The sequence below is a fragment of the Hylobates moloch genome, unplaced genomic scaffold, assembly GCF_009828535.3.
Source record: "Hylobates moloch isolate HMO894 unplaced genomic scaffold, HMol_V3 SCAFFOLD_8, whole genome shotgun sequence".
Classification (NCBI taxonomy): domain Eukaryota; kingdom Metazoa; phylum Chordata; class Mammalia; order Primates; family Hylobatidae; genus Hylobates; species Hylobates moloch.
Window position 1 is genome coordinate 94495536 of NW_026652283.1, and position 9309 is coordinate 94504844.

At 39.9% G+C, this 9309-nt stretch overlaps 1 pseudogene; it reads right to left on the bottom strand.

Moving 5' to 3' along the window:
* Nucleotides 1-385: 385 nt before the first annotated feature.
* Nucleotides 386-1746, bottom strand: LOC116472470 (ferrochelatase, mitochondrial-like; annotated as a pseudogene).
* Nucleotides 1747-9309: the final 7563 nt, after the last annotated feature.

The window sequence follows — 9309 nt, forward strand, 5'->3', positions numbered from 1 at the left end:
TCACTGGCAACGGCAGCCATTGTAGGTAGCCAAATTGCCTCACTGGCATTCTATAACCCACGGGCTTAGGGAAAGATTAAGTAATATTTCTTTTTTGAATTCATTTCAAATACTCAACTATGTTTATTTTAATAACTACAATTATATGCACAAGACTGAACAGATGCTGTTCACACTGAAAGCCCTCAGAGGGGATGCTGCATCTTTTCAGGAGTTTTTTAGGCAATGAAACCAAAATCTATATTTAAAATAGGTGTGTGTCTCTTAAGATAAATTTTTCCACTCATTTATTGACTGTCCTATTGCACATTACAAATTAGTAATTTACACCTAGAGAGAGGAAATATCAATGCCCTCTGTATAGTTATATAAAAATAGAAATTCATCACAATAGTCCAATCCTCAAGAAAACACATAATTTGTGCCCAAAGACTGTACATATACTAAGATGACTTCCTTCCTTGATCTCTAAATAACATGCCTCTCCACATGGGCAGGAGCTGGAGGTTGGGCATGTGCCTGATCCCATGGAATCCACCTTGGGGGAGTCACAGCTGCCAGTTGGTGAAGAATCCAATCTCCCTGCAGAAAATTTAGAATTGGTGAAGAATTTAATCTCCCTGCAGACAGGATTTACACTGAGCAGACAACTCAGAGTCAACTCTGCAGAGCATAGCTCGTTAAACTGGATAGGTGAGTGCACCAAGTCAGCCAGGGCCTTAGAGAACACTAGATTTTCATTAAGAGGCTGCTCTTCTGATGTTTTGAACTCCACACTCATTGTCTAAAACTTGAGAGTACTCGATATCCGGTTTCTACAGCATTTTGGTGTTATCATTGGTAAATGCTATCAAAACTGAGAGGATATTCTTCTTCCCCCTCTCAGAAAGCCCTCTGATAGATTTCATCTGTTTGAAGACCCAACCAGGGCATTGAACCAACCTTGGATTCTCACACCAGCTGGTAAGGGTTGCAGTAACCCAGCCTTTCTATGACTCTTTGGATAGTGGCACTTAACTCCTGAGAATAGGGGTCTCCTCTGTTGATCACGGATATTGGCAGTGAGTGAGCAGAAAAGAGAATGGCCGACTCGCTTCTCTTCTCCGGTGGAAAATGGTCCAGCTCTTTCAGAATGTGGTCAACAAAGCAGTGGGTGAGGAGGCGATGTGTGGGCCACCTACCGATAGTGCTCCACTTCATTATAAGCTTCTGTCCCACTCTATTATAGGATCTTTAAATGGCATTTAAGCTGCCGCCTGTGGTACGGCAACCATACTGTGGATGCTGCAGGAAAGCAATAGCCCTTTCCAGGCCATCTCTCTCCATCTCTTCATTTGCTTCTTTTGGTAAAGAATGGACATGCCAAAATCCAATAAAGTATTTGTGAGGGTCTATGTAGGGGGACAAGTCATCCAGCAGCTTCACCATGCCTTCTCCCTGCTTGGAAATCCACGTCTTGATAGAAGACCCACCTCCAGTACTGTGGTACTGCCCTCGAATCTTGAAGGTTCTGCATTTGGCAAAGAATGGTGTAAACTTATTTTGAACAGTAAGTGTCATGAGGTCTTGGTCCAAGAAGAGCCTCAGAAGGAAGTCATGAACGTGTCCGACGGTTTCAGGTCCTCCTATGTTTAGCATTAATATTCCAGTTTTCAGCTTCCTCTTCTCCATTTGAACTTGAGATTTTGCACCCTGGCCACGCTGGGCTGTTTCTGTGACACCTGACTGGCACTTCTATGGCTGACAGGCCCTCAAGCTGCCTTGTGCCAGCCAACACATTCCCGGGGCAACCTTCACCGAGTCCCAGACTCCTCCCATGGCAGCGCCCACAAGTGTCAGCCCAGTAGGGCCCAGCCAGGATCTCTCCTTACCGATATCCCAGGACACCTGACTTCATGTGGCCACCCGTAGCCCTCCCAGCGCCTGTTTGTTTGAATTGCTTCATTCCACTAAATATATAACAATCATAATGTGATATTAAATATGAGTAAAAATCAAAATCAGAAATATATGTATACATATGAATGTCCACAGCTAGAGAAAATACATTCAATACAGATATTCAACATGGTCTTAGAGTCTTGTAAGTTGCTAGAGTTGGTCTGTGCATTTGCCTCTGTCCTTCCTCAAGGCCTGAATGATAAGGTAAACATAGTTCTTATTTTATCATAAAAAGAATGAAGATCAGTTTCCTCTTGCTTGCTGGGAATTTATTCTGGTTTTAGAGTTTCAGCTTCTAGTTGATGTGACTTAGAAGAAATCTATGACATTTAATGTAGAATGTTGAGGATATCTTTTACAATTCATTAGATGTCTTCTGTATGAGGCTCAGTTTAGATATTCCATTTACATCAATTGGAATATTCTCATCACTAAACTTTCCTGGATTGGGCACCATGTTACTTGGTCCCATGCTTTCCTTCTACAGGAGAGTGGGTTGTATCTTCACTCGTAACAATCAGTTATCACTTCTTGTACATTTTTTATCTTTAAATTATTGTTATAGTCCTATGTTCCCTGAAATTCTGCCTTCTGTTCTTTTTCTCTATGTGTTTATCTGTTCATAATATGTTACCACTACTTTACTAGGATCAGGAGGTTCAAGAGATGAAAGACTGTTCCATGTGCAGTGTCTAGCCACACTCTGCCATTGCACCCTTGCCAGGGATAAAGATGAGGAACAGTAACTTTCCTTGCAGACTCCAAGGACTCTTTTTCCTCATTGTTTTACACCTTGTACCAGGTGTTACAGCTGCTTATATAGAGTAGATACTCAACTGAATTGTATAAAGAAACCTCCCTTACCTTGCTCTTTAATATCCTTGCTTTTTTTTAACCTGTTGTTTCCTCTCCCTGAAATGCCTCTACCCGGCAAATTCCTATTCACAACTCGAAGCCCAGCTGACATATCACCTCCTTTTAAGTCTTCCTTGACCACATCCAGAATGGAGTCAATCACTCCCTTATTTTTATGTCCTCAGTACCTTGCACATACAGGCATCAGCAAAGTTAGAATAGTTTACAACAATATGTCCCTATGTGTGTTTATATATCTTTTTTTTTTTTTTTTTTTTTTTTTTTTTTACGAAGTCTCGCTCTGTCACCAGGCTGGAGTGCAGTGGCGCGATCTCGGCTCACTGCAACCTCCACCTCTCGGGTTCAAGTGATTCTCCTGCCTCAGCCTCCTGAGTAGCTGGGAATACAGGTGTATGCCACAATGCCCAGGTAATTTTTGAATTTTTAGTAGAGACGGTGTTTCACCATGTTGGCCAAGATGGTCTCGATCTCTTGACCTTGTGATCTGCCTGCCTTGGCCTCCCAAAGTGCTGTGATTACAGACGTGAGCCACAGCACCCGGCCTATATGTCCTATTGATGAACTCCTGATTAGTGATACAATGTCTTATCCATCTTTGTTACTTTCCAGATCTAGCACAGTTCCTGGTAATAGCAGGCCATTAGTAAATGTTCATTTTAATGTAATTTTATGCATTTAATTTTCTATCTCTGGACCTCGTATCCTATTTCCAAACAATATTACTTTAGTTTTAAAGTTTGTCTATTCCTGCCTCTCTAGCTGTGTGACTTTGAGCAAACTACTTAACCTTTCTATGCTTTATTACTTTTACCCTAAGAAATGGGAATAGTAATATTTACTTTATATGGTTATGATAAAAAATAAATGAGTTTAGTTATGCATAATACTTAGCATAGTTCTTGTCATGTAATAAATGTTAGACACATGTTAATGTCATCATCATCATTTTCTGTTATGCCTATATTCACATTAGGCAGTATGTCCTCTATCCTATCACTGACAGCTCTGTGCTACCTGTTAATGTTTTTGTCACTCTCTCTGAACCGTGATATAATAGCTCAAGGTCAAAGATGTTGCCTGTCCACATGTATTTCCTTAGCCCCAAGATAAGTGCCTAAATAGCCATTGCTGAATTAATGTTTATTTATACAACTGATTGAATGAATGGAAAACAAACATATTAAAGTATTAGAGGACTTACAGAAGGAAAGAATATTTAACCCGTTTAACAATTTCTGAAAGGATATGTTCAAGAATGTCTATTTGGACTGAGATCTATAATCTCCACTCATCAAATGGAGGACCCAGAGTTACTATGGTCAGTAGCTTAAAAAGTGTGTCGTTTACTTAATGGACTCCTCTCCAGACCACCAACACTCAAATATTACATTATGTCAAGTGTATTAACTTCCACATATCAGAGCCACCATTACGACTACCTTTCAAAATAACAAGGGTTTCAACTTACTGAAGTTGCTTCACATGCCTCTGTCTTATAAAAAAAAAAAAGATAAATTAAGGTAGATGTTTACATGTTTACATGATGGCATCATCCCTGCAAGCTCAGTCCTACACTTCACTTATCTCATCCCCATGATTTTGGAGAGAGGGGATGCAGTTTTGCCCAAATTCTGGCAGTAAATCTGCTTTCTACTCCTACGTGACAGGTGGCTCCCAGACAGGTAGGCTGGTAGAGCTGGGCTTCCTTTCATGCTGTCAAGGAGGAGCAGCATCCTGCTGCTTGACAGCTAAAGCCTTACCATCGTATTAAGAGTCTCTTTTTCTTTTAATTCCCCTAGCCACAAATCTTTGAGAGATTTGGTCCTGTTGTGAACAAGGCTGTTGCAGATTGGCGGAGCTCTGCTGTGGTCTGCATATCCCCGTGCAATGTATTTCCATCTGCGTAGGGCATCTGCCTCCTCCATTCTGCCATCTGACTTGTCTTAGGCCAAGTGCTGAGCCTTCTCTTAGGGAAAGGAGGAAAGAGGCCCAGAGTCAACCTCAGGCTTATATAGCACCTGATTCTGCCCTTATCTTTCTATCCAGTGTTTCTCAAATGTTAGTGTGCTTACCAATTACCCAAGATCCTTGTTCAGAGCAGATTCCGATTGATATATTCAGGTATTTTGCCTGAGATTATGCATTTGTAACAATGTTTCAGGGACCATTCCAAATGTGGTCCCCAGATTACCAGCATCAGAATCACCTAGGATCTGAGTTAGAATCTACATTTTAATAATATCCCCAGGTGATTTGTGTGCACTTTGCGATTTGAGAAGTCACTGCCTTTGAAGGTATTGAAATCCATATGGTAGGAAGTTATTTCTCATCTTCTTGCATAGCAAAAGCTATTAGTGATAGGTACTTCTCTTACCTCCACTCTGCTGATGCTGCTGGTCTAAGGAGAACTTTTTGGTAGTAAGGCTTTAATCAGCATTATTTAAAGGGTAGCTTTTCTCCTACCTCTGGGCTACCATGACGCCATAGCTTTAATTTCCTAGGTGTAGTTGATAGTGTTGTTCTGACCTTCCAATTAGCTTATCTTCTGAAACCAGGCTAACTGATTGCCCTAATCATCAGCATTTCAGTGTTTAAAAATATGCATTGAATTAAACTAATAAAAAAGAACAGAAAGCAAACAATTTACCCAATAATTAGTAAATCAATGGATTAATTCACAGATCAACTCTTATACCTGTTTTCTTTCATTAACGTTTTAATATTTTGTGCTTGTCAGAACTTCTAGTAAGGGAATAAAGAAGAAAAAAGGTGAATTACTTCATTAAATCCAATTCATTTCAATTTAACAAACCAATTGTTGAAGTAGGTGCTCTGGTGGTACCAAGACAAACAGGCACAATGTTTCCCTTCAAGGACATTACAATGTCACAGGGTGAATGGACATTGCCACAATATGAATGGACATTGGTGTGAGTAGAGCAGAAGATAAAAAAATACCTTCACAAACTATACTGCAAAACAGAGGGACAGAAGATGCTAAGTGCTACTGAATAGGCAAGAGAGGAAAGAGTGTTAGGGTTTTACTACTGTGAAGTGTGGTCCATGCAGCAGCATCAATATTACCTGGGACCTTGTTAGGAACAGTAATTCTTGGATCCTCATTCAGAACTACTCAATTATAGTCTGGGAGTAGAACAGCAATCATTGGTTTAACAAGCCAACCAGGTGACTATTAAGCACAATAAAGCTTGAGAGCCACTGTTATAAAATATGCTAAATGCTATCAATAGCCAATGAAATGGAAGGAAAAGAGCATTAAAGAAGTGGTGTTCAGCCGGGCGCGGTGGCTCACGCTTGTAATCCCAGCACTTTGGGAGGCCGAGGCGGGCGGATCACGAGGTCAGGAGATCGAGACCAGGGTGAAACCCCGTCTCTACTAAAAATACAAAAAATTAGCCGGGCGTGGTGGCGGGCGCCTGTAGTCCCAGCTACTCGGAGAGGCTGAGGCAGGAGAATGGCGTGAACCCGGGAGGCGGAGCTTGCAGTGAGCCGAGATTGCACCACTGCACTCCAGCCTGGGCGACCGATCAAGACTCCGTCTCAAAAAAAAAAAAAAAAAAAAAAAAAAAGAAGTGGTGTTCATAGAAATATAAAATGAGCAATCAGAATCTGCTTTTAACAAGAATCTTGGGTAGTTGGTAAGCACAGTAAAATTTGAGAAGCACTGGATTAAGATTATAAAATAATGTTATTTACAAGTTTGTGGTTCTCCTTTAAATAATTAAAAAGAAGCAACTAAAATTAACTTGATTATATATTTTATTAAGCTCAATATAGCCAAACTATTATCAACATGTCATCAATGTAAAATATTAATGAGAAATTTTATATCCATGCTTTTTTAAATGAATCTTTGAAATCTTGTATTTTACATTTATACAACATCCGAATTTGAACTAGTTACACTTCAAGTGCTTAAGAGCTGCATGTGGCAGTAGCTACAATATTGGACAATGAAATTTTAGACCCTACTATTCCAAATGTGGTCCCTGGAATACCAGCATCAGAATCACCCAGGATCTGAACCAGAATCTACATTTTAATAATATCCCCAGGTGATTTGTGTTCACTTTGTGATTTGAGAAACACAGCTTTTGAAAGTATTGAAATCCACATGGTAGGAAGGTATCTCTCATCTTCTTGCATGGAAAAAGCTGTTAATGATCGTTACTTCTCTTGCCTGCACCCTGTGCCTCTCAGAGCCTGCAATCCTCTGTCAAATCTATCTAGTTCTAGACTCTGGGACCCTATGAATCTAGGAGTTGGCAATATTGCAGAGGGAAGAGCAGCATTCCAGCAGGTGCAAATACAGACTATTTGAAGAATTCCAAAGTACCTGAATTCCCATGTTTAGAACTATACAACACCCTCATCTTCCTCCCACATATTTGCTCAGAATTACATGAAAAAGTAATTATTATATTCAACATAACTGTTTTGAATAGAAGAATTAACAACATAGAAGTTCCTGAGAAGAAATAATATAGTTGTTCTTAGAAAAGAATAAGGCAATGTTCTGGAAAGGCTAATGAAAAACTGACAGATCATAGTATAAAAATAAATTAATTAGTGAAGATGAATGGGATAAGCTATCTCAGCAGCTGGATTGTAGGAGGAAGGAAAAAGGAAACCAGTATTGCTGGCCCACGAGTAAGATACCAGTAAGTAGTTATCGATAACCTAGGGGAAGAAGATGAGAATCTGTAGTCTCTCAATCCTAAATTCTAGTTTGATTGCACTGTGGTCTGAGAGACAGTTTGTTATAATTTCTGTTCTTTTACATTTGCTGCGGAGTGCTTTACTTCCAACTATGTGGTCAATTTTGGAATAAGTGTGATGTGGTGCTGAGAAGAATGTATATTCTGTTGATTTGGGATGGAGAGTTCTGTAGATGTCTATTAGGTCTGCTTGGTGCAGAGCTGAGTTCAATTCCTGGATATCCTTGTTATCTTTCTGTCTCATTGATCTGTCTAATGTTAATAGTGGCATGTTAAAGTCTCCCATTATTATTGTGTGGGAGTCTAAGTCTCTTTGTAGGTCACTAAGGACTTGCTTTATGAATCTGGATGCTCCTGTATTGGTGCATATATGTTTAGGATAGTTAGCTCTTCTTGTTGAATTGATCCCTTTACCATTATGTAATGGCCTTCTTTGTCTCTTTTCATCTTTGTTGGTTTAGAGTCTGTTTTATCAGAGACTAGGATTGCAACCCCTGCCTTTTTTTGTTTTCCATTTGCTTGGTAGATCTTCCTCCATCCCTTTAGTTTGAGCCTATGTGTGTCTCCACATGTGAGATGGGTCTCCTGAATACAGAACACTGTTGGGTCTTGACTGTTTATCCAATTTGCCACTCTGTGTCTTTTAATTGGAGCATTTAGCCCATTTGCATTTAAGGTTAATATTGTTATGTGTGAATTTGATCCTGTCATTATGATGTTAGCTGGTTATTTTGCTCATTAGTTGATGCAGTTTCTTTGTAGCACTGATGGTTTTTACAATTTGGCATGATTTTGCAGTGGCTGATACCGGTTGTTCCTTTCCATGTTTAGTGCTTCCTTCAGGAGCTCTTTTAGGGCAGGCCTGGTGGTGACAAAATCTCTCAGCATTTGCTTGTCTGTAAAGGATTTTATTTCTCCTTCACTTATGGAGCTTAGTTTGGCTGGATATGAAATTCTGGGTTGAAAATTCTTTTCTTTAAGAATGTTGAATATTGGCCCCCACTCTCTTCTGGCTTGTAGAGTTTCCGCTGAGAGATCAGCTGTTAGTCTGATGGGCTTCCCTTTGTGGGTAACCCGACCTTTCTCTCTGGCTGCCCTTAACATTTTTTCCTTCATTTCAACATTAGTCAATGGCCTCTCTCTCTCCAGCCAAAGTGGTGAGATATGGCTCTGCTTCTCAGTATTTAGAGGGCTTTTTTAAAAAGAACTCAGTAAGTTTTAACCTCTTGGGGTGTAGTTCTAAGATAATGAATTAGAATATCTGACTGGTCCTATTATTGGTCGGAAATGAGGCAATGGAGGGAGAAGAGGTTATCTCTGGATGATGGGTCACAGAAGCAGATATTTTAGGATTTATTCATAAAAACACATTTCTGCTCTTTTTCTATGCCCAGACAAGGTTCTATTGAAAATGATAGGAGGCTGTGCTGCAAATGTGCTTGCCAGAATTCAGATGCACAGAAATGGAGCAGTAAAGGGCTCGGCTACCGATGTATCTTTGTGAACAACCCAGTTAACAACAGACACAGATTGGGGAATTAGTAAAAGCAAGTTTTTGTATTTTACTGCTCATTCAAACTACAGGTAACAAAACTCTTGTAAAACCCGCATAGCACTTTCTTAAAGTCACCCCAGGCTTCCATTACAATAGTTTTGTTGTTGCTGTTGTTCCAGCAATGCCTTTTTAGGAAACAAGTGCTGTCTTTTATTACTGCTTAACACATTCCCAAAGCTCCAGCTCTCATTTATGCAG